The sequence below is a fragment of the Zosterops lateralis genome (assembly GCF_965231275.1).
Source record: "Zosterops lateralis genome assembly, chromosome: 12".
In the NCBI taxonomy this organism is placed as follows: domain Eukaryota; kingdom Metazoa; phylum Chordata; class Aves; order Passeriformes; family Zosteropidae; genus Zosterops; species Zosterops lateralis.
In genome coordinates, this window is record NC_139772.1 from 8,740,934 (window position 1) to 8,766,772 (window position 25,839).

The 25,839-nt window shown below is 38.5% G+C and overlaps 1 long non-coding RNA gene across 6 annotated transcripts in view; it reads right to left on the bottom strand.

Annotated features, from left to right (window-relative positions):
• The window catches only part of LOC310914000, an 86,936-nt gene that overhangs the window by 56,142 nt on the left and 4,955 nt on the right, over nt 1-25,839 (bottom strand). For all 6 annotated transcript variants that reach the window (XR_014590935.1, XR_014590936.1, XR_014590937.1 and 3 more), the window contains one exon: nt 23,267-23,361. This is a non-coding gene — a long non-coding RNA (uncharacterized lncRNA). The remainder of the gene's footprint in view (nt 1-23,266; nt 23,362-25,839) is intronic.

The window sequence follows — 25,839 nt, forward strand, 5'->3', positions numbered from 1 at the left end:
CCAGTGTCATATATTCGTCCAGATCATTACACTCTCACATGAAACTAATCAACATTACAAATTGAAATTAATCTAGCAAACACACTGTTTCTCATTAAAAAATTATTAGGTTCCATTACACTGTTTTAAAAATCCACACAGGGATTAGTTAGAATTTTGACAAGTGTCAACCCCAAAAGCAGGAATAGCTGCTAATGCCTGCTTTATAAGTCTTCAGATTTTGTACCTCTGTATTGGGAACAATAGAGTCTTTTTTGGACCTTTGGTTTGTGCTAGGACTCTGACTCACTGAATATTTTATGGTATTCAATGAATTACAGTATGAGTCATTCATGAGCTTTCAAGTATTTTTGGAATAGTGTTATTTTGCTTAAAATTGCAGAAAAATCGACTAGCAGAAGTGATAGAAAATGCACCACTGTAGATTTAATAAGATCACGTGGTGGAATCAGAGCATATACACATCAGCATAAAAATTAATTTAAGCAAAAATTAGGTCTACAAAGGGAACGAGGGATTCAACAATGAATTGTTAGAGAGTTATTGTATTCTGAACAGGACCCATTTTACTGGAGCTGTTCACGGTTGCCAAAAAGTTCTTGCCTCAGATGCTGTCCGTGCTTACAATACTTATTTCCACATTCTGCTGCAGTTTACCATTTCTACACCATTCTGCAGACATGCAAAGTTTTTGTGAGCACTAAATGATTAAAGAGTTTGATCATAGGGACATTGGGCACTATTCAAGGGACACGACCAAAGCCAGTCTCCACTGGTGAGGTCAGTGAAGAAATAAATCCAATTGAAAACTGTCAGTCCTACTACAGTCTAGGACACAGACTATTCACACCACTCCTAGTGTGAAAGAGAATTCCTAGATTTACACAGGGATTTTGCTATTTTTTTCTGGTATGGGGTGAATTTTTTCTGTGAGGATGGTTTTTTGGTTTGCTCATTTTAAATAGTGCCTAAACACACTGTATACCATAAGGAGTGACTTCATTGTAAGGACCTGAGTCACCAACATCACTGGGAGACAGGAAAAATAAACCAAGATTTACACAAAACACATGAAGAGCAGTGGCAGAGCCCTGAGCTCACAACCTTGTGTTTGTGGTGACCATCCAGCACTGCTTTCCACACAGGTTCAAACTAAATGACATTTAGTCATGGTTCTCCTGTGCAGAAATCAGTTTTGGCTTTCTAGCAAGGCTGAATTAAAGCCATTTGGAGAAATAATAGGAAGGATTGTGTCAAAATCTGGAAGTTTTTCCTCATTGAGAGCCAGACTTCTTGTGTCACAAGACTGCCTGAAAGAAAAAGTGTTCTTGGATGCATGACTGTGTTGACACTCTTATTCTTGCTTGAGAGTGGCTTTTCATGGTTTTTTTTTTGAAAGTTCTTACCAAGCAGTATAAACTAAGTCAAATAAGAATGGGCTCATGGGGCTTCTTTGGATGGAACTAACAAATTTACACTTTAGTGAATTCTGAACAAACCTTCCCAGAATACACAAGATGTCAGCCAGTGAGAAATTCACCATTTCTCAAACATTTGATGTCAATGGGACATCAAATGGATGGACACCCCATATTGCCTCCTGCAAAGGGAGCAAGAGGTAACTATGAAGCTGCTTCCAAATGTCCTTCTCTGTTTCCAAGTCTCTGAGCAATAATGGGGTGAAGGATCTGCATCTTCCAGAGTGATGCTCTGAAAAAGACACATTCAGCCTGTCCCAAATAATTTTAACAGCCTTTCCTAATGAATAACTCCTAGTCTGCTGCTGAGTGCTGTGCAAGAGAAGGACCTCTCTTTCCACAGAGTTCATAATCTGCTGCACACAGACTAATGAGTGGAGAGCCAGAGCTCAGGCCTTTCAGCTGCTTGTTCATGACTCTCCTAAAACAGGAGAGTATTAGGTATCATTAATAGAATATTAGATGTTATTAATGGGTATTATTAGTACTAGCAGGGCACCCCAAGAAATATTTGATCAGCATAGTATGGTTGGCCAAAGAAATATTTCATGTAAAATATTTAGAGTAGGTCCTCTGTTGACTTGAGAGGAAGCAGGCTATGGATAAGTTCTCAGCTGGCCATGGGAATGATGCACTGAAACATTCAAAGTAGAATGTATGCCCATCATCCTTGGTCTGATATGGTGGGAACAGCAGGGAATGCAAATGAGGTGCATTTGTAAGTAAAAGGTAACATGACAATCATCATGCAAACTGATTTTTTTAATGATAAAACATTTAAGAACTCAAATCATCTTCATACACAAAAAAATAGCTTTGAGAAAATAGTTTCTGCACACAACTTCAGTATTTAACTGATGAAAAAACTGGGGGAAAGGGTTGGTCTGTCACTAGAAAATCTGCAAGACTAAATTGTTGCTTGGACTTCAAACTGCTTCCTGTCATGCATGAATGACAGGTGCCACTTGCAGTAGTTCTCTATTCTCCTTTCTGAGAAATTTGAAATGTGCTCCTCCAAAGAAAGAGCTGGCTGCCCACTCACATTCACAGCTACAAAAAGCAGAACTTCTACAAACTTCCTTACCACAGTTCTTGTTTGGAGGTAAATTCTCCCAAGTTCTAGAAAAATGGCTGCTTAAAAATAAAGAGGATAAAGATAAAGGATAGCTGGGGAACTACTGTTTGTCACACTGCCCTATCAGAGGACAGCATGAGTTAAATAGTTTTTCATAAAAAGGAAGAGAAAAAAAACGTGTGCATATCACTGAAAGACAGAGCAGAATTTTTTTATTAACATTTTGGAAGAAAAGCTGCCTATATTTTTGCTGACATTTTTTTCTCTGAGCAGAGCTAACAAAACAGCATTTGTCTCAGTCAGCCCAGTATATCATGTAATTGTATCATTCAAGCTTGTTTCAGGTATGGGTTGCTTTTCCATTAATTATATTCCATGCACATGTATACATATCAGAGCTGTTGGGATGTCTATTTCTATTAGTTTAACAAGCCCTGGTATTAATGAGATTGCTCTATAATTGAACCTTTTCATGGGTCCCTTGGTGATGAAATTATGCTAATCTGAATCTGCAACCACAAGGCATCCATCATACTTGATCAAATAGTAAACATCAACAGTGATATGCTGGGAGTGTAAATGTGCCGTTAATTATTACATAAATGAACAAGCCCCATTATTTCATCTTTATATTCATGCAACTTAATAAAATGGGTGAAGACAGGGTGCTGCAGACTTCCACTATGTGGCAGCATGGTCCACTTAACAGGAGCATGAGCTTGTAAATATTGTTATATCTCAAGGCCTGATGCACTCTGTGTATAAAGGAGGGAAGAAGGGGGATATATTTCATCTCCTTGAGTCACTTTTGTGGGAAACAATGATACTGATCAACTACATACCTTTAAAAGGGAAAAAGCATCTGATTTCCCTACTGCTGTAATTGTTTGGTTTTAAAACCCGTGTGGATCGTGGATCACTAAGGGTTTTAAGTGAGAGATACATCTTAGAATGTCTGAAGTGGAATGATTTATATCAACTTCAGGAAATGTTTGTAAATTTAAACAGATAAGGTCTTCTGTACCTACACTTGCAAAAATAAATGGATTTGCAGGATGCCTGTGTTGCTGCAGGCGTCACTCCTCAGTGATTGCTACACCACACTAAAGAAAAGAACTAGAAATTTCAGGCTGCTTTAATCAATAATATGAGGAGGACCAAAATTGTCACAGAGCAAGCGTAAACATTAAGATAATTTTTTGTCAGTGTTTCTTATTAGGTGCACTGTACCTTATACCTATCTGACAAAGCACTAAATTTCAATGCAAGTTGCTTTTATTTTTGTCTTAACGTGTACAGAGGTGAACAGAAATTTAAAAAGATTTTATTGTTTTTGGTAGCATTTTAGTCTGACAAATCACAACCCCAATATCTATCCAGTGACCAAAATATTCTTCCACAGTTTTTGAAGGAAAAATATTTCGTCAGAGAGCTTATGAATATGATGAACAAGATATGTGCTTCACTCATACATGGGTGCCAGATGTCACTGACTAATTTCTAAAAATCAAGATGAGTTCTCCTTTCTGAACATGTTTCACTAATTTCTATATAGGAATATGTTATGCTAATGATATTAAATCTACTTTTTAACCCAGTTTGATTCATGCTTTACCTCTGCCTTTCTAATATTAGCAGAACTACTTTAAAAATATTTGTGGAAAAATTTTCTGTAAGTCATCAAGTTTTACATTCAATTAATATAAAAATATCGGGATGTATATTATAACTTTTCATAGGAAAAACATAGAATTCATTAGAGGGGCATTTGAAAATGTACTCAATAACTTTCAGACATAGTTCAAAATAAGTTCCTGGATTGATGCAGTCCTGGGGCAGTACAACATATAGAACTGCAAGCTGCTCACTCCAAGCTGATTCTAATGCTCCTAAAATCAAGATAAAGGCCTTTGTGACAGGGCCTGCTCCTGTATTTACGTTACCTCTATAGGCAAGTGAACTACAAAACCCCAGGCTGATTTAAAAAAAAGTTTAATAGATTTCTAAAAACATTCTCACTGGGAGAAGTCTTGATGCTTTTGTATTAATAATGGCATAGAAACAAGAAGAAAGAGCAAGGGGTGCTCCTCTGAGCTCCCAGGCTTATCATGCATTTATCCACATCCTGTTCATGACATTTTGCATTACTGAGATAGTTTGCCCCAACTTACCATTATTAAAATTGATCTGCTTTGAGATAAATATCAATCATGGTGAGAGCTTCATATTACAGAAACAGCATATCAACAAGTACCCAAACACATTCAGTCTTGCAATTTCTTCCCTTTCCAACATTTTTCAGTGGAACTACACAGGGACTCTTTGTCCAGCACTCTTTCCAGAAAGTGCCATATTCTGGTGCTTCTTCCCATGTTTACACCATCATCACTGCTCATTTCAGCAGCCTGACTCAGTTTCAAACAAGACTAGTGTCAGGCACTTAAAGAGATTGTTTCCATCCTTCCTTTTTTAGTTTTTGACAGCATTGCCTAACGCTGGTTTCACTCAGACGTGCTTTTGCAACTGTCTCCTGCTGAATCAGCATCCTCTCCCCTGAATTTACCAATGTCAGCCACACCAGGTTCACCCTGTCCTGTGACACCACCTGGGAGTCTCAGACCAGCCAAAGAAGCCCTGGCACCCCAAAAGATTAGCCATCAAAATGTCAAGGGACCTGGAAAATTGGGGAGAGTTGAAGGAGGAGGGTATCTCCACCCAAAACTTCCCTGACAGCAAGCAAAGAGTAAAACCACCTCAGGATTGTGGCTGTGTATGGATTTGACCATGGAAAGAGGTCTAAACTCCCTTTGTACAGCTGATGACTGAGAAATGGTGGCATCTGCCAGGGCAGGTGCTGTTCCTTGGTGTGTCCAGGTGCCTCCCTGAGTCTGCAGAGGAGAAATCACAAAACTGCTCCTTCCCTTTAGTGAGGTCATGACACAACCACCCCAGGGAAGGTGGGACTGAGGCACCTGGAAACTTTTGCTGCAGGAATAAATCCTCACAGCACAAGTCTTTGCCCTTCTGTGTCACCTGAGCTTGTCTAATCTCATACCCCAGATTACTGACTTTGATTCTTATTTATTTTTAGACTGAAGATTCCTTAATTAATGCAGACATATAAAATAATACACTAGATTTCTGCTATGTAAGCTATAATAACAATAATTTATCACAGGTATTGTATGAGACAAAAGCATAGAACAGCTTTTCCCGATGCCATAAAATTACTGGAAATTTATACTGCTATTTATAATTACATCTGATTTTATTTAATACAGATAGAACAGCCAAACAACACACTGAAGATCTTTTGCTCATGGCATTTTAAAAATCAAAATTGTTCCTACATTCCCTAATTTATAGTCATCAACAGAAATCTATCCTTTCCTCAGATTTATTTCCATACAATGCCTTTGTTACATATCTTTATATATCTAGTAATTATTTTCAATCTCTGTCCAAACAACATCAGCAAACAATACCCAAGATCCTATTGCCCTTGATTTCTTAAAATTTAGCAAAAGAATTCAAGCAGCCTAAAACTATGAATGTTTTCCTTAAAATCAGAAAACCTTAAACCTAATTTACATTTCTATTATTATTACTATTATTATTATTATTCACCATTCCAGTTTTTAATCTTGAAAATATGTTTATTTTGACTAGATATTCTAACCAGCTCTCCTTTTTATACAAGTCACCTCCCGTAAGATTTGTCTCCCATATCAGAGATCCTTTCCTATGTGAAACCATACAGTTTCAAATAATGAGTGAGAGTGAAACAATTAAAGCCACTAAATTAGACTTCAATCCTTTTACTTTCCATCCATTCAGACTTTCCTAAATAAGTTATTATCTGCTATTCTAATTTCCTAGTCATGCAACTCTTCCCACTGGGGTCTGATAGCAAATTTGGTCAAATTCATTATTGACGAGCATCTTTAATTCTTAATTGTTTTCTATAAATTCAGAATTGTTCCTTATCTCTGTATTCAATATTGCATAATAATTTGTGTATGATACTTGCTCACAGTTTTCCTGCTGACGAGTTTATTCATTTGAATGTAAATTAAGAATGACCATAGAACACCATGTTCTTCATTTCAAGTGTATTTCTACCTAAATCAATTCCCTTGTGTCCAGGATACCCCTCTGTGCTATTAAAATCAACATAGTCCTGATCCTTTCTTGATGGGAGTTCCCAAACCAAACAACCAAACAAGTCTGACCAGGACAGGCCAGTGCTAAAATTTAAAGCCAACTAAGGTTAAGTAATTAGTGCAGATTTGCCAAAGTTCTTATCATTCAGAAACTCTGAGTTTGGTATTTCAGGGCCAAAATTCAGATGTCTCTGGGTATTCTATTTCTGACTAATTTATCTCATAAAACCCATGACAAACACTAAAACAACTGTACGCAGATTTGAAGTTTTTAGTCAAGTTGTAGGAATTATTCTTCACACAAAATAATTAGCATTATTTTCCAGACAATAATGGATCCATAGGTGTGTTAGCTGGAAAGAAGCACGGGAGGTCAGTTACTCCAAGCTCCCACTCAGGCAAGGGCTGCTGTCAGCACTGAACAGCCACATCTTCCTGCAGCTGACCCCTGGAAACCTGCACAGATGTTTGGGCAACCTGGAGAGGCATTCTTCGTGATAAAAAACACCTCAGGATTCAGAACATATTTCAGTGATCTGTAAAGATCAGAGATCTGCAGGTGGTCTAGAAAGCTGAATTTTCACCTAATTTAGAAGTGGGTGGGTATATCATGGGTACAGGTATCACAAGAATTTGATCCATGTCAGCCTACAACATTCTGCTCTGCAGAACAATAATAAGGTGAACATTCAAGGTGCTCAAAGTCTGGTGATTACTATTCCAAAACTCCTGAAGGAGATTTACTTTTGCACCCTTCCTAATGTTTTGTGCCTGTCAATACATGTCACCCACCTTTTTCTGGATGAATACTTCTCCATCAGTACAACCAAGACAAATGAAATGCCTGTGGATATTCACATGCATTAAATAGCTATACATGCTCAGAATCACTAAGGGAAGAGAGGATTGGCCAACCAAAGTAAAGTACAGAAATGGAAATGAAGGGCTGATGTCATTGTTTCAGTGATATTTCAGGGGGAAAGCTGGTGAAATTCTAGCTGAAGAATTCTGCCTTTAGACACCAATCTCTCAGAACACACACACACATATATATGTTATACATATACATGTTTGTATGTGTTCATACAGCCCTTTGTCTTCCTTGTATCTAGAGAAATAAAGGAGTTTTCTTTCAGATCAGCCACAGCAACCTCACTATCCCTGCAGAAGGATTCCTATCAGGAAGCAAATGATGCAGTTTCAACTTAGAACTGGTGTCATTACTGTAGAGCACAGAGTGAAAAGATAGACTGCAATGTTTTCCCAGGAGGTGTGCACTCAACTCTGCCCACAGACTGACCAGCTGCAACCTTTTCAGCATCTGTCTTTGAAGAGGGAAGGAAAGATAAGTTATTATCCCCAGATAAGGATTGTACCAACATCACAGCCTAGAATTAGCAAGTCACAAGCTAGAATTGAAGTACTACCACTCTAACTGCTATGACAGATATCAGCACTGTGTTGGGCAGCTAGGGAAACCATGAGCCTCAACAGTTTTGCAGTGGAAAATTACAACTTCCCTCTACTGAGCAGAAGCTACGTGAAGATGATACTCAAGCACAGACCAACAATCAAAGGTGGCCAGCCAAAATGCTGGCACCTGCAAGATGTCACTACAACACCTGCAGAGGCTGGAAGTTGCTAAATTCAGGCAGTCTCCAGAGAGGATTTCAAATTCTAAATCTTGAAGTTATACTTACAGAAAGTGGGTGGAAATCCCTGGCAGAAAGGTGGGCAGAACTGCAGGGAGCCTGGGGCTCTGATGGGACGTGGGTGTGTGAAATCAGGTCAGTCTTTGGGAATTATCAGACTGCTTTGGAGAGGGGATTGAGGAACTCCAAGAGAGGCTGAGTTTGCCATAGACCAGCCTCCTGCCCTAGAACACCCTAAATAGATTTCAGACTGGAAACACCCTCAGAACTGGTATAAATACACCTACCCCTGTTACAAGACTGTCTATTTAATGCCCACAATTGGCATAACTTCGACTAAGCAGCAGAATCTGCAGTTCTCAAGTGTGCAAGCACAGGTTTTACTGGACTAATGACCATTTCCAGTTACAAAAATCTGCTGCTGAACAACTGGTTCACGTACAGCCTTCCTTCAAGAACCTGCTCCCTTTTCCAAAACATTCAGTGAAAAGAATAATTTGTAGGCAATCCTAACCTGTGAAATCTTAACCTGTTACATGTTCAGAACTGAGTGTCTTCTCTGTTAATCTTTGACCACTCTACTCACTTTTCCTCCCTTCCTAGCTGCATCCAAGGTTTTGAAGCTTTTTCTGCAATCATTTAAGGAGACTTCTTATATAGTAAGTGCTCAATGGTCATAGGTTGAATAAGGCCAGTGCCAGCTATTGCCCTGCAAAAAGATTCTATGTATGTGCAGATGGAGCCAAGTACCAGGGAAAATGGCTGATAGTGAGAAGGTATTCAGCTAATTCTTGGCTACATCCTTCGAAAGAAAACAGGTTTAGAAAATTATTCACTGTGTAGTTTTAGAGATCACTTCCCTTCCATACTTTCTTCATCTTGTAAGTTTGTGTTTCCACCTTTCCTTGCTCAAAAGAATGCAGAATTTCTTAATTTCACACAAGGAAGACTATAGCTTCACTTAAGATCAGCTCAAATTTGCAAAACTCAGGAAGCAGTAAAATTCAAGGTTATATCCCACTATCGAGTTGCAGAATTACTGTGTTCATTAAAGCAGCCATGGCTGCATAACCCCAACATGTCTACCATGGAAAAAAGCTCTGTGAAAAAGCATTATGCCTTCTTCCACAGGTCCTACAACATCTCTGAATTTCTACTGCAACATTCTCTTAGTTTTTACAAAGCATACACTAGAAACTTTTACCTGGCAGGCCATAGAGACAGTAGTTTTTCAGGCTAAATGAATTAGTGTTTGCAGGACAGATTTTGTCACTATACAGTGGATATAGATTGTGTGTGAAAGGGGGTGAACTGAAATCTAATTAGATTTCATTTTAAGTCTAGCTGCTGCAATTATGACTTCTGAATAAAAGTGGTTGTTATTTAGCAGGGTAGCCTAAGCAATGCACATAATTATTATAATTATTAGGTACCTAATGATATCTAATAGGAGTCAGCATTGTAAATAAATGCTGTAGACTGTTCAGCAGGGTGGCCTGCACTTTGCAGAAAACTAAATAACAAAGGTTAATAAATATGTTTGCAGATGATTGTTTTACAGGAACCCTGGGCAGCACTATCTGTTGGAGATTAGCTACATTAGGACTCAACAGACCAGAAAACATCCAGAATAATGGTCTTGGTACTGGCTTATAGATGCAGTGTATTAAAATAGCCAAACCAAATTCCTTCTGTTCCCAAATCCTGTCTCTCAAGTATAAGTTATACTGGGGGGTTTTGTTTGTTTTTCTGGTTTTTAATAAGATCATTAGTGGAAAAAATTCAACTTTAATGCAATAAATCAGCAAATGTGAAATCAATCAGCCATTCAATTTTTCTGTTCTAAGCTCTTTTCAAATTCTCAGAATTTAAGAATATAAAATGGATACTGCTATTTGAAGTGTGAATTACAATAGCTGCAGATGCTGCCTAACCCCTATTTGCACTGTATTAGCAGAAGAATTGTATTTAAGTAATGAAGACAATGTCCACTGCTGATATAGATGACACATTAAAGATTTAAAATTGCATGTGTTTGCAAAGTGCATTTCAGAACCTTCAATTTCCAAAGTCCATTGTGCTTTCAATTATCTTCCCACCCAGGCAAACTAGGGAGAGACTAATCAAGCATAATGTCCTCACATACTTCCCACTATGCCTTCCTCAGAGAGGTCAAAGGGCACTGTCAGATCAGGATTGCAGCTTGCTCTGCCATGGGAAACACTGGTATGATTTACAGTTTATAGTCTCCATCACTAAATGTAGCCATTAGTAACAGTATGCCTGGCTACAAAATAAGCATTTGTTAGTTAAAGTTTTCCCACATGACTTTTGAGATAAATTTAGCAATTGTAAATTATTTTGGTAGTGGTCAGTTAGCTTCCAGAAAACAAACAAAAACCTCTCAGCCTGGGGTAAATATTCCAATAATGTATTTAAGGCTCATGCATTGATCTGACTGTAAATATTTGTTTTTTGAATAACATCCATATTAGCTGCTGCAAATGAGAGGAAAGAGTGTGCATCTCTGACATGTTATTAGATGGGTTATTTCTCCCCTGGAATAAAAAGACATAATCCAGACAGTCACCTAATTGCCTCCTGAACTGGAGATGTGTAGGTTGTCACATAAAAGCTGCCCCCAAGAGAACCTTCAGAGATGAGAGCTGGCCATTCACTCACCCACCCACCCACCTCTGTGCTGAGACTGCTCATGTTAAACTCTCCCTGCCAGGAGAAGGAGCACATTTTACACTTCTGTGTCACATACCCCCGCACTGGCACTGTAGGATCATGGGCTGGTTTGGGATGGAAGGGACCTTACAGGTCATCAATCCCCTGCCATGGGCAGGGGCACCTTCCACTAGACCAGGCTGCTCCATCCAATCCATCCTGGAACACTTCCAGGGATGGGGCATCCACACCTTCCCTGGGCAACCTGTGCCAGTGCCTCACCACTCCTGAAGTGAAGAATTGCTTCTTTATCTAGTCCAAGTCTCCCCTCTTTCAGTACAGTTTTATCTTCCCAAGCCCAAATTCACTACTGTTCTAGACACATCCTACAGTGCAGCCAGGGTTTGGTAACATGCTACTAAAGGAAATTTCTATTTCCAATGCAAATTAACTCAGTTTGTCCAATTACCAACTTAGACAACCCTCTCTCTGACTTCAGACTTTCCTGAACACCTCCTTTGCTTCTATCTGCAGGACTCTTGCAATGCTTCCTCCCCAAGAGGTTTCTTCAACAACTCAAAGAGCAACTGCTTGGCACTCGTTATCAGGGCACCTGGGGAGGAGGAAATTCATGTAAGGTTCTGCAGATGACCTAATGTATACATTCCAGAAGAACAAGATCTCTAGGACAATTGAACAGCAGGGTCAAGGTAAAAACCATCCCTGTCAATGCCCTTTCCTTATTCAGTTAGAGGAAAGCAGAGCAGCTGAGTTTTATCCCCCTCTGTGACTTCCTACACAAACCATAAATGCATAACCAGGAACAGAACAACATGTGCCTCTGAATATGGTCCTTTAAACATCTAAAGCATCTATCAATAATAATAATGAAATACTGCCTTTAACCTAAGTTGGGTTTTTCAGAATCTACCAAAAGTGCAGCTGTCACAGTAAAAGCAATTTGTCAACTGAACATCATTTCACAATATTAAAAAAAGGTAGCAATGCTTTTGGAACAAACAAGAGCTTTCAATACAAGAATAATGTGAAATTATGAAGTTGGTTCTGCTCAGAAAAAAACATAATTTTTAATCACAGTATTTTGTAAGCCACAAATGGAATTCATTTTCACAATTCATGAATTAAAGATATGCTTTGAAATTGAGTTCAGCATCCTAAAAGCATATATTACATATCTATACAAGCAAACTTGGGCACTAATGTAAACCAAGTTCTATTTACATTTTGATTGCTACCTCATATCTATCAATTAATGTACTGTATTCATAAAACACAACCTTCAATACCCAGCTGATGTGAAGAACTTCCATATGCATTTCAGGCTCAGTCTCTACAGACTACTTGTTGGTAATGCTATGTGTGAAGTTAAGTCCTGTACTTGTGTTTTTATCTGTCCAAAATTTACTTCAAGTTCTCTCAACCCATTTTTCTTAGGAAAACTTCATGCCTTAAAAAATACAGCCCAACAGCATTAAAGCAACAAACAGCAGGATTTTGTGTACATGTTAAGAGAACTCTAACAAATTGCATTTGAACTATTTAAACCTTTTTTTTTTAACTGAGCCCAGTAATAGTTTTGATTCAGAGAATGACATTTTCCTCATTTAAAACAAAAACAAACTTAATTATTGGCTTTAATAGGAGTTTTTGATATGCACAGCCAACAGACTTGGTCTACCTGTTAGTCTCTGGCAATAAGAATACAGGAGAGGTCAAAGTGACTCTTCACTCAGTGAATAAAACATCCTGTGAAAGATGCCAAACCCCACTTCTTTTTACACCCATGTGATTTCAGTGGTATTATGAAGGTTAACCAGGGAAGCTGAATGGGTGTTAATGTGCTTGTGACTGACCTGCAGGACAAGCCAGAATATAGCCCACATCATGGATTTGATTAGACAGGCAGCAAGTTGAATATTCAGACAGAACAAAAGTATCACTAAAAATTGCAAAGGTTATCTGTGTTTATAAACACAAAATACACACACAAACCATGAATTCTATGGGACTAAACCCACTCCTCTCTCTCTCAAATCAGCACTCTCAGCAACCTGAATCCAGCTTATTGATTCCTCTGGCTGCTGGGAAGGAGGTGGCTGCTCACACTGAAAGAAACAACTCAGCATGTCAGAGCAGGGCCTTTCAGAACAGACCACAGCTAGGTGCATCAAATTCTTTAAAGCAAGAAAGATTGTTTATTTAAAACAGGCTGAGTGCTGGTGTTTCCCCCTGTGGTCAGACCCTGTGAGAGGTACACATGTCTTTCCCCTGGAGCTCTGAGCTCAGCTGGTTTGTCACTCGTGGCTGCACTGGGCTGTGCAGGACGCAGCACCAGCGGGGAGTGAGGAATAGAAACTGCTCTGCTGCCAGAAAGAATGGCTCCATCAGGAGCTCAGCAGGCTAAAGCAGGGCTGGGACAGGCCCACAGGCAGTGCAGCTGGCAAAGCCAGAGCTCACTGGTGTGCACAAGGCTGGTAGAAAGCTCTGTGCCACAGCAGCAGGGTGGTGCCCATTGGGGTGCATCTCATGGCTCTGGCCACTGAGCTCCTCAAAGACTGGCTTGCAGCATCTCACACGAAAAGACCTCTTGAAGTGAACTTTGCTAGTCCATTTCAAAATCTGGCCCCAGTGGATGAGACTCACAATTTATTCAGGTAACTGGAGCTTGTTTGTTTTTATTGCACGTCCCAAGAGGCTGCCCCTCAAGGAGGAAGTCTGGTGTGCAGTATTGGGAAGCTACACTTGGGAGCTTTTATCACAAAACTTTCTATACATTTGCCAGTTTTCTGTGTACCTGGCACACCTGTGCAGGTGCTCCTCAGGCAGGTGAGCCTCCTCACTCTGTGCCTCAGCTCTGTACTGTGAGGCCCTGGCTGAACATCACCACTTCATTATAACATGCTAAAAGTACACACTGTCATTGTGCCTAGAAAGAGATGTTTCCAGGAGAAGGAAGGTTTATCACTACATGAAGCATTGAAATGTACAATGTTTAATCTGCCAGAAACAACTTTTCTGCAAATAGACTTTCAAAGTTGACTACAATGTTGTCTTTTTTACTGGTTCCTTTGTTTTCCTGCTCTGAAACGTTCTAGCACAATAAAAACCCAACATTGCTGTCAGAAAAAAATCTGATACCAGGCAATCTAAGTAGCTCAGCAGATAGATGAATGGCAATTTAGACTATATATTTTTGTTGTTGTTGTTGTTAATATCATCTAGAGATGATATTGTTATAAATCTTTTTGTGAAACTTCTCCTTGAAAGAGAAAAAAAGGAGACAACTAATTTCATCTGTTTAAAGGCTGCTATTAGCAGCAGTTGGAAGATATTGTTCTTTAAGCATTATTCAGTTCATAACTATGTTAGGTTGGGGTTTTTTTTCCATCCTTTCAAAGCTCACAGCACTTACAGGACAGTGAGAGGGCAAATTAAGCAGCACTAGAGTGAGTGAAGAAGGGGTTCTCACTGGGAGTGTATTGTAGAGTTATTAGAATCAGCTAGAACATTTCTACTAGAAATTAACATTTCTACTCCAGTAGAATAAGTGCTGACTTAGGTTACCCTCACTGCTGTGCCTCTCATGGGGTGCATCAGATAAGAAATTTAGACATAAGAACTATCTACGCATCACATACATTAGCATCATAATAGCCACTGAAACTGAGTTCTCATCGTTCAGTTCAGCATAATAATTGCAGTCTTGGAATCAGTCCAGATTCAGTACAGTTGGTTTATAAACAGCATCCAATTAAACTCCTTGGAATATGTTCCCAATCAGTTTCTGAGAAACAGGTTAACAAGACACCTATTCTTTCATGAGCTGAAAATGTACAGTTTATCTACAAAATTTTAGTGATGTGCCTTGTAACATAAGAGTGAGAACCAGGCCTAAAATCCTGCAAGAAATTAACTGTTCTATTGGAATTACCATGAGAGTTTAAACTGCCCTCCAGCCAAATCTTAGCACTCAGGTGGCTGAAACACTGTACAAAACACTTTTCAAATGAGTATCCCCCACAACCTGTGGGGTTATTCATTTCACCTGCAGAAAGGGACAACAGCTTCACCTCTGCAGAGGTGATGGAATTAGAAAAACCAGAGAGTTCTCAACATGCAGAAAGCAATAGTATGGGCACATACACACGAGGCTGTAAATTCTTGAATGTGTTAACATACTTCTCTCCTCTCACACTGCCAGGCCAGCTCTGCTGCCCACCTGCACACCATGTGGCTCTGGGGAGCAGGGGCTGTGCCTCTCTGCTCTGACTTCATCTCACTCTCCACACCCACAGAGCAGCAGCATGTGACAGATGATCGGCTGAGATCAAGACAGAGGAGGAAGATAACATCAGAGTTTGCTCGTTCCTACAGCTGCTGGCCACCTTGCATCCTTCCTCAGGCCTGGCCCTACAGCACTGAAGCAATACAGGACTGTCCCAGCCTTCAGCCCCCACTGCCTGCTGCAAACCCAGTAACCAACAAACAAACCTGTGCTTAGGAGTACTGACAGTCATGGCAGGCCCTGCAGCCACCTGAGGTGCCTTCAATTCTCACTTCCTGCCCTTCTGTGGCTTTCTTTTTGCTGCTGCACAACCTTTTGTCTTTCTATTCATGTTCTCCCTCACTCAGCTGAGAAAATTCACATGATTGAATTTAATAGCACAAATAACTGCAACTGTTTTTTTAGTTGACCAGGCAATATTTTCGGGGGGGAAAGCCATTTGATCTTTTAAATTTTAAATAAAGTTTTGTTTGAAACCTTAGTCATGTTCAATTATAACTAAAAAACCTGATGATTAAAAAATTAAAAAATTCAGCTAAGTGAAACCAATGATTTACAGGCATGTTAAATCACAGCTCTGATAAGGTTGATTACCCTGATGTATTGCCATGTGTATAAATGTTTGTGGTAGCTCTAAATGAGCTGCCTGCCACCTCCATGGTGCAGGTGTGCGACCAGAAACACCAGCTCAGGTGAGTGATCAGAAACACCAGCCCAGGCACAAAGCTCCTCCAAGTGAGTGCAATAAAAGTGCAGCATCACCTTGCTGCCCTGCTCCTGACTGCAGAGCTGGGTTATCCCACATCAGCCCAGAGATCATTATCCTTTGCAGTGCAACACACCCTTCTGTGCTCTGCTGAAGACACAAAATCCCGATATTTCAAACCCCAAGTCATTAAAAAAAAAGAATACGGGATTTTCAATTTACTTTTTTTTTTTTTTTAAATTCAGCTCTCTCTTAGTGTACAACCCACGCTGTACTTTCTATTTTAATATGCTTTTATTGATGTCATAATTCACATCTTGAGGCCTTTTATCAAGAAATGGTACCCGCACAATAAGACACTACAACAACCTTTTGTTTTGCTAAGTATCAAACTTGACATCGTTACCTGTTCTAGTCTTGTACCCAAAATGGAAAAAAAATAAATAATGAGGATGTTTATGAAGAGTCAAAAAGGAGAAGCAGGCAGCACACCTGAATTGTTCTCTCTACACCTTAAACTCATGTAATACATATCTTAAAAATTGTGTTACTTTCAATTTTTCCTAGGACAAGACAGATGATAAGGAAGAGATGCCTGTGTGGTTTTTTTGCACTTTACCCTTTCTTTTCCTCTCAATCCCTTCTTCTCACCAGATTCCCATATTTATGAATCACAAGAAAACAAAGAAAAGAACAAACTCGCCCATTGAGACTGTGAACAGAGAATTTATTTCTGAAAGATCAGAGCATATAACCACAAAAATTCTGTTACTGCAGTCAGATATTGATGATGTTAAGTCCTTATGGAAGAGACTATAAAACTGAGCTACTTTATGCCTTTTTAATTTTTTTTTTCATAATCTGGCAGACATTTAGATTTTTATCTATGCCAGCCTTAGTAATACAATATACAGGGAAGCATATTCAGAAATGGAAAGCAAATAGGACTTTTAGGAAAAGCTTTATTAAAAGTATAACATCTGCATGAATATGTAGAAATCACATATGATTTATTTTTTAGCAAAGAAAGAAGTAGCTTTGTTAATAACCAAGATCAAATAATCACAGATGAGAAAAATAGAGTTGACCCCATATTACTCTGTGCAGATCTATTTCATTTTATTACATTAAAAATGCAATATTGACAGGTAAGCCATTACAATGCTAAATTCACACCCTACTGAAAAAAGTTATCTAACAACTAAAAAGGACAAGAAAAGGATATGACACTACTACAGTTCTTCTTTTGATTCTGACTTAAAAGTTTGCTGATGGATTTATTTGTTTATGTTGAAATAACATACTGTATTGACTGAATTACTACTGTAATTTCTCTAATCTCAGAATACTTGATAGCAAATCTTGACATTCTACTGCCTAGAATACCAATATCTACAGAAATACTCCAGAAACTAATACCCAGATGAAACTTCAGCAACCCCATATTTCCTTATGTGCTTTTTCCTTTGTCTCCAAATTATGTTCAAGAATTTTTTTTACTCTTCTGTAAGGAATTTTGATTAAGTTCCATTAAGTGCCTAATTCCTCAGAAGGTATATTTCTGAGTGGTTCCATTGATGTATGCCAATTACACCAGCTGACAAACAGCCACTGCATTACAAAAAAAAATCCATATTTTTAATGACTCCCTCGCTGTCCTCCATGTCTGTGTGTATGTCATGACACACAGCTTCCCACCATCTGCACCTCTTCCTTTATATATCCACGCATTTTGTATTATAAATTGCTTGGCTGTGATGTATCTTGACATTTGACATAACAGCAGGGCTGGGGGGGAGTGTAAGTGCTGATCATTAGATTATTGTTGAAGTATTCTCTCCTTTCCTTCCCTGCTCCTTCTGTTCCCTGGAGACACAGGTGTTAATAAAATCAAACAAAATGAAAATGGGTAAATTATTGCAAGCTATGAACACCTACATTGTGCCATGCCTCACTAGTTTCCAATACCACCTCATTCTTGAGACAACCAAAGAAAAAGATGCAATTTCATCCTGTAGACTGGGTGGTATAAGGAAAGGACAAAAGAGACAAGATATTGCAATCCAAAGGTCAGTGACCCACTCCCTTGTATAATTATAGCATTTCATTTATATCCTACCAATCTGTCTTTGGATGACTGATAGTAAATTAAGTAGCTAAAAAATAACAATTTTGAAAATTCCCTAATAACTAATAACTGAGATCTAAACCTAAAACATCATATAGGGAGATGAGCACAAGTATCAGCTTGTAATTTCTTTGCTAAAAAATAGTTTTAAGAATACCCAGATCTGATCTAGACCTGTGTCTCACTGCTTTACTTCAGGATTCTTGAAAACAGATTTAACACTTATTCTAAACACCACACAGATTTTGTAGAGCTTCAAGGGCCTGAATCATTCTTGAGTGCAATATGCATCCAACTGAATCTTGCACTTTATACCTCCTTAAAATGCAGGTAGAACATTTTTGTGCTGCATTCCTCATTTCTCATGCTCAAGCAAAAAATCCTTCCCCTGCATTCTCCCAAGAAGGTTTCATGGAGTAACAAAAACTGAGTGAGAACATTAATGATGAAACTTTTGATGATATATATTAACAGTTTATATCTAAATTTAATGGTGGCCCACCTTTAGTAATTAGCAGAGACCAACACTTTAACAGCCTGCTAACCATTGTTATTGGAACAGCAGGGCACAGCTCTTCACAAACTTATCAATTGCACAACCAGAGGAGCACAACAGAAAATAGATTCTAGATCTGTAGACCTGAGCAAAGAATCACCCAGTCTCTCTCCATTTAGTACATGCAATGCCAGTGACTTCCCAGGGCCACCCTCTCTGGCACAGCAATGTTTCACACTTCAATGCAAGGTACTAAAATGCTGTAGATTATAGAATTTTATAAAAAAAAACAAAAGGGAAATTCTCTCTAAAGGATTGGAAGAACAGAACAAATCAAATACTTCCTGTGGAGAATACTGGAAACTCAACTATTGAGGCCAGATACTGCAATAGGAGCACTCCAATCCAGTCATCATTGGCAGCCAGGTCACACCCATTTCATCTACACACCAAATATTGATCAGAACTTGGAATTCAAGACTGCAGTTTTATAGAAACAAGCCAGTAACTTTCCACTTGAAAAGCTGTCTACCTGTATTCAACTCAACCAGATCACAGTAATTAATATTTATGAGAATGAATGAAAGAAGGATGCTCATAGCAAATTATGAAAACACAAGAATTAACAAATGGCACCTCAGACATACATGGAGCAGGCCCATGAAGTGACAAAAGAAGAGGACAGCAGTATCTGTGTAGCTGCCTACACACACGAGCACAGAAAAACTTCCTTCTGTGCTTTGTTCCACAAGTAATCCAGGAAAAGTCTTGGTACTTGTAGTAAATACATTTATTACAGCTGATTTAATGGCTTTATTTGACTGTTACAGGCAGCCACATCTGAGACATCCCTGATCTCAGGGCAATCAAAGCAACAGTGCCTGGCACATGTTCCATACTTCAGGGGTGAGTACTAGATCTGTTACAGGTTTAAATGTGCATGTGTTGCATATTTCTGGATTTATATCTTACATGAATATGACCAATAAAAAGTGGACAGAAGAAGAGAGCTCCGGAAAGAACTTGTCAACAGTATTTTCAGGTGAAAAAAAAAAAAAAAAAAAGAAAAATAGGAGGTTTTGATCTGCAGAATGTGAAGTATAACAATTAAAACAGAAGGGTAGATACTTTGAGCTCATTAAAATTTCTTTTGAAGATGAAAGTCATTAGATTTCAATGAGAACTTGGAGCAGAAGCTCACATTGACATGAGAATATTTAACCTGTAGTCTACAGTGCTTCAAGCAATTGAAAGTATGATAAATAATTGCTTGGCTGTAGTAACCACATAGAAGGAAAAAGAGGATTACCCTAATCAAACACAGTCAGTGGTGTTGCCTGTCTCTGTGCTCCACATTTCATTCTGAAAGTTTGCAGTTATAAAAACGGAAATCCTGAGTTCTTAAAGAGGAAATTGTAAAGGATTTATTTTCCTGCCACCTCCAAGAAAACTTTGATAATATTCAGGGTCAGTTCTTCAGCTGGCATGATCAGCAGAGCTCTGTGGAAACCAGTGGATCGTTGCCAATTCGTAACAGCTGAATGTCTGCTTTTACTACAGGGTCAACATTATTTTAGATTTTTATTTCCGTATCTCTAACTCTTTTGTTTTTTTCTTCTTTGTATTAGGAACATTAATAGCCAGACACATTTTTGTTGTTGTTGTCAGGAATACCTGTCTTTCAAGGTGCAAGACTGATATTTTTATGTAAGCAAGTTACACCAGTGATTCTTACTCATATCTCAGTATCACCACAAGGCACAAGCCAGGACTGTACAATCCTTTACCACACAGGTATTTTTCATGTTATGTCTATGCAAAAAGCCAAATATTGATGGAACAGAGGCCTAAAGCACAGATAATGGACCCTCCTGAAAAGGCAGGGAAAGCTTGTCTTACACCACAATATCATGGGAAAAAGTCCTCCTCAGAAAAAGCCATCTAGGAAGGAAAAATGAAAATATTTTATTCTGCATATATTGAAGAAAAGCAGTTTTTTCTTCCATAGGAAGAAAGTGCTCTAGGGAAAATAACTGATTTTGTGAAGCCTTTTGATTTTGACAATAATCTTCTTTGGGGTTCAGGGAATGCAGCTCTGACTGACTTGGGTTCCACAAACAGGCTTTTGTGGGTCCACAGCCAAGAAAGCTGATGGTAAGGGGTGACTAGTATGGTGACAGACCACAGCTGCATGTCTATTTAATCACAGGTGCTTGCACACCTGAACTTGCTCTGAGGTTGTCTGATGAATTATCTCTGATTAACTTTTTTTTTACAAGAAGTTCCCATCAAACAGAGCAACTAAATAGATGTTTGAGGCCAACACAATCCTTCCCATGTACAAGGTTAGAGATATTACAGTTTATTCTTCTGAAGCTGTTCAACATCTCAGTTTTATCAGCATTAGTTTGATGTGTCCAGTGCCATCTGTTGCAACACTGAGGTTTGAATTTTAAAATGAAATTTCAAAGATAAAAGCATTAAGATAGTTCTATCAGCTATAATACTGGAATGTGCATGCCTGCAGCATTATTTACAGTGTCAGATTCAGAGGCCACTAGAAAATATCAATTGATGTATTCCATGGCTTGTTTCCCAACCTGAGTCTCACGAGAGCCTCAACCAAAAATTACCAGTGCTATTTCTTCTACATCCTACTTTTCCATTTCTAATTGCTTATAATTCTTCATAGAAGCCTTTCTAATTCAGCTACCCAATATAATACAGTATACATAATATTTTGCAAGACACAGCTTCTGCAACTGCCTTTATACCTTTAGGCTTTGTGACTTGATGCCGTAATGGTCTTGATTTATTAGAAGATAAAGCTTTTCCAATGCTTTTTCCTTTAAATAGTGAACTGTAAATAACTTATCCAGGATGAAAAATTCTAAGTAGCTCCTTTGGAATTCTAATGGACATTGTCTACAGTTACATCACCCACTGCAAAATCCTTGTAATAATACTTTACCTGTATACATGGGAATATACAGCATTGTAACCTGCACATATACACATTTCTATGTGGGTCTGCTGAGACAGAAATTTGGGTGGGGTGCAGCTAGCATATTCGAAAACAGGAGAAATTTTGTTGCTGTATTTGTGTCTTACAGATTTGTACTTGAATATTCAATGGCATAACATTGCTGTTAAATAAAATTCAATCATTTTTTGTCTTTTCTCTTTAATTATTTCAGTTCTGTGGTTCAGCTAGCCCAAGCTTCCCAGCTGTCAGATCATCACTTAAGAAACCCTCCTGCAAAGCTTAACTCCAGTCAGCCCTCATTTTCTGTCAGCATTTCCTGCCTGTGCTTACACACTGTCATGGGAAAGTCATGACATACCTTGATGTCAGCATCAGGATGGAGTGAGGACTGACTCACTTGTGTAATCCTTGTGTTTGGAGCTCTGGCTCTGACCATATTAAACCCAAGCCCTGGGCTAACAAGCTTTTCTAATTACTCCTCTGTTCTCTCTCTCCTACATGCAGCATCTCCAGCACGTTCTGCCACCAAGCAAGCTCTGCTCCACCATATGATCAATGCCTGGAGAGCTCAGAAGATCTTTTTTCCCAGACAGCCTTAACCAAATCACTTTTCCAGGCTTTGCCATTCTTCAGAACACTGTCAGGCTTTGCCATCACCAACCCACTATTTTCAGAACACAGTTAAGTGCTTATCACTTAAAACTTTAAACACTAATTGCTTGGTAATGAAAACTTGAATTGATCAGAGAGTAAACTTCTGCTAAGTGACTGGCAGAATTCCAGCACCAGTCCATAATAATCAAAATTAACTAAAATAGCATTTTTAAATGTCTTTTGTTTGAAAACCTTTCTATACCCAAGTGTGTGAAGATCAAGATGCAAGATAATAATTTTAAGTGTTTCTAGGATTGAGCAAAAAAAAAAGTTTCTGAATTAACAATTGCTAATTTGGGGTTGAATAAAATCGATATTCATCTTAAAAATGTCTAAGTTATTAAAAAGCATATTTCTCCTTCCTTTATTTCACCTGCTTTTGTTGTCAGGTAAATTGATCTCCCTTAGATGCCTCAAGAGAAAGATACTCAGCTTCCTCCTAACCTGGTGCTCAGGATGGAGACTCCTCCATTGTCACTTTGATAGGATTTAGTATTGACTGCCAAAGCTACTGAGGAACTTTCCTCACCTTCTAAAATAGCATTCTGAATTTTCACAACTTCAGACAAAATACTGCCAGGAATGAAGCAGCAGATTCCCTGTATATTCTGCTCGTGTACTGTGGGTGCTGATGGAGCTGAGTAGAGATGTTTAAGGGAATATTACTTCTGAGATATTGGATGACGAAAAGGAAATAAATGCAAACTGAATTCTTAGCATACCATTAACTATTCATGGCATTAGACTGGATACCTCCTTCTAGCTGTTAGAAATTGCAGAAGAAACATCCCAAAAACATGCAAAGCACCAGAGCTACTCCTTTGCATCTCTTAATTGTATTTAGTCAGTGGTCAAAATCCCAACCCATTTCTTTAATGTCACAAGAGCTTTGGAGAGGTTTTGGACAGTGTTCCCAAACACAGACCAAGATAGTTTCTTTTGCTTTTACCTTCAAGGCCACGATATGAAAAGCTTCTGGCACTCTGATGTTCTGTCACTTTTTAATGCAAACTCTGGAAGTTCACGGACACAACGCTGCACAATCTGAGGAAGATAAATCACAGTTACTTCAAGCCAGTTGACAGCAGATTAAGCAGCTGCAATCATCAACCACCAAGGGAGTTTCTTCTTTTATCTTACTAAATGCAAAAGTATACCAGGAACTGCTAATATCACCGGACTATCAGGAGTTCTGCTTTTACATAAATATCAGCGAGCGGTAAGTAAATTCTGTTGACGAAATGTAATAAAACAAAGACGGTTTCAAATATGACCATTCCCTGATGCATTCTGTAGCCCCCTCTTACTCACTTATTGCATGCTGCTGAGATTATAAGGTTTGCTTTTATCTGTCAGAAATCAATATTTCAAACATCGGATAAAAGAGGAAATTGAACTGGGAATAGGCTGAAGTGCTGTAAAAACTACAAAGCACAATTATCAAAAAGCACTTAAAGTACTTAATAGGACACACATATAAAAATGCTCAAATTAATGTCAGGGAACTATAATGAGAACTTTTTCTATGCTTTTTGATCCAAATGCAATGCAATTCGAGTGCAGCCTGGTCAGTCAATACAGTTTTCAATTTATATGAAACCCTAAGGATTTCTAGCAATCCATTTGCTAGAACTGAACCATTACATATGATTGGTTAATATTTCAATTTATTGAAAATACATTATTTTGTGTAAAGTGTTTAAGTTGTTGAGGTTTAATCATTATAAACAGTTATGATGAAAATAGATCTTTGGGTAAACAAAGACCTTGCAGTCAAGCTTTTAATAAATACTAGTATAACTAGAAAATTGGATTTTAAAAGGAATAGACATAAGGAAAAACGGCAGATATGGGGTCACAAGATGAGAGGAAATTGTTGTATAGAAAGGATCTTTATCAGCACATATTAAGCTGAGAATGGACTTTGTGAAATGTTAGAAACCATGTTTATTTTATGCAAAAAAACCCTCTTCACTATTAACTTAATACTTTCCTCTTAGATTTATATATTCATTTATCATCTTTAACACTACTGAGCTGGAAGTCTTTACAAAACTATGCTAGATGAGAAATCACTGCAAATGAAAGTGCACATGTCTGTATGAACACACAAGCATCCATGGAAAACAGAATGAGTGACTTCAGAAAATTTGATATGGAACACAAAGAGCTGCAACACACAGAGGAGTTATAGCCATGATTTGAGCAAACAAGATGCACATTAATTATATGGTTGGATCCAACTGTAGCATTCATTCATAACCTACACCCCACAAGGAACAACAAGGGACTCTTAGAAATCTTTCTTTGTGGAAAGTTATTTGTTGCATTAGCCCTCTTGTTAGAGGGCAGAAATGAGCCAAGACACAGACTTCTGGTTTATCACAGCATGAAAAGGGTCCTGGTTTATTCCTCTTTACAGCTCAGCCATCCTGACTCCACCCATTCACTGACTCTGGCTGCAGAAGCTCCTGCTGGAGGTTTCCCCTGCAGCCTCTGACTGCTGGTTATTGCCTGCTAAACCATGACTGCAGGGATTAGTGTGTAGGCTCTGACTGCAGGCTTTTTCCTAGTTAGACTGTAGGTTCCAACAACAGGCTCTGACTGCAGACCCAGACTGACCCTACAGCAGTGATTTTCTGTCCCCAGGATCTCACTTCCTCATGATCCCCCACCAGCTGGTCCACACCCTTTTATCACACTTATCTTTGTTGGATATAGGGGTGACTCATCAGGGATGAGGTCACTGGTGTTCCCTTCTCCTACAATTTTCAACACCTACACTTCATGTTTATACTTTAGCCATGACATTTCTTTCATATGAGGGAATCTTTACTCCATCACAATTAAAATATGCCTCTGACTGGAACTACACCAAACTCTCTGAACTATGGATCAGACTGTGGTTTCCACTAACAAATTGTTCCATAAGCCAAACATCTTCCCACCACTTTTCCTCATTATCATTCTGAGCCTAATACAGTAAAACCTCTTAGTTAATATCCCTACTTTTTTAAAGTATAGTCTGAATTTTTGCTACTATAATTTTAGTCCTACTTCTGGGTCTATTTTATGTGATGAAGAGGAGGTTATAGTATTCCCTTTTCCAAGAAATTGACCATGTAGGTACATCCATCACACGGGATCTTTCCAGCACACAGGTTCTGTGAGTAGTACAGTCAGGCTCTGATCTAGACAGTAAATGACTAAGGCAATTCACCAAGTTAAACTGCACAATACACAGCCAAAATCTATCTTCTAATAATTCTGGTCTTCTATACGTTAAGCAAAATGTAACATGATTTGAGGAAAAGATATCCCTCAATTGACAAAGATATCCCCTAAAAACAATTTTCACATTTGAAAACAACTTTGACAAAGCTAAAAATAAATACATTGCTTCAGCTTCATACTGCATTCACTTAAATGGTATCAGATCTCCTGAACCAGCCCACTGGTCTTCTGAATCAATGGAATCATCAGAATCATCACAGAGCATACAACCTTTTCCAAACAGTACAT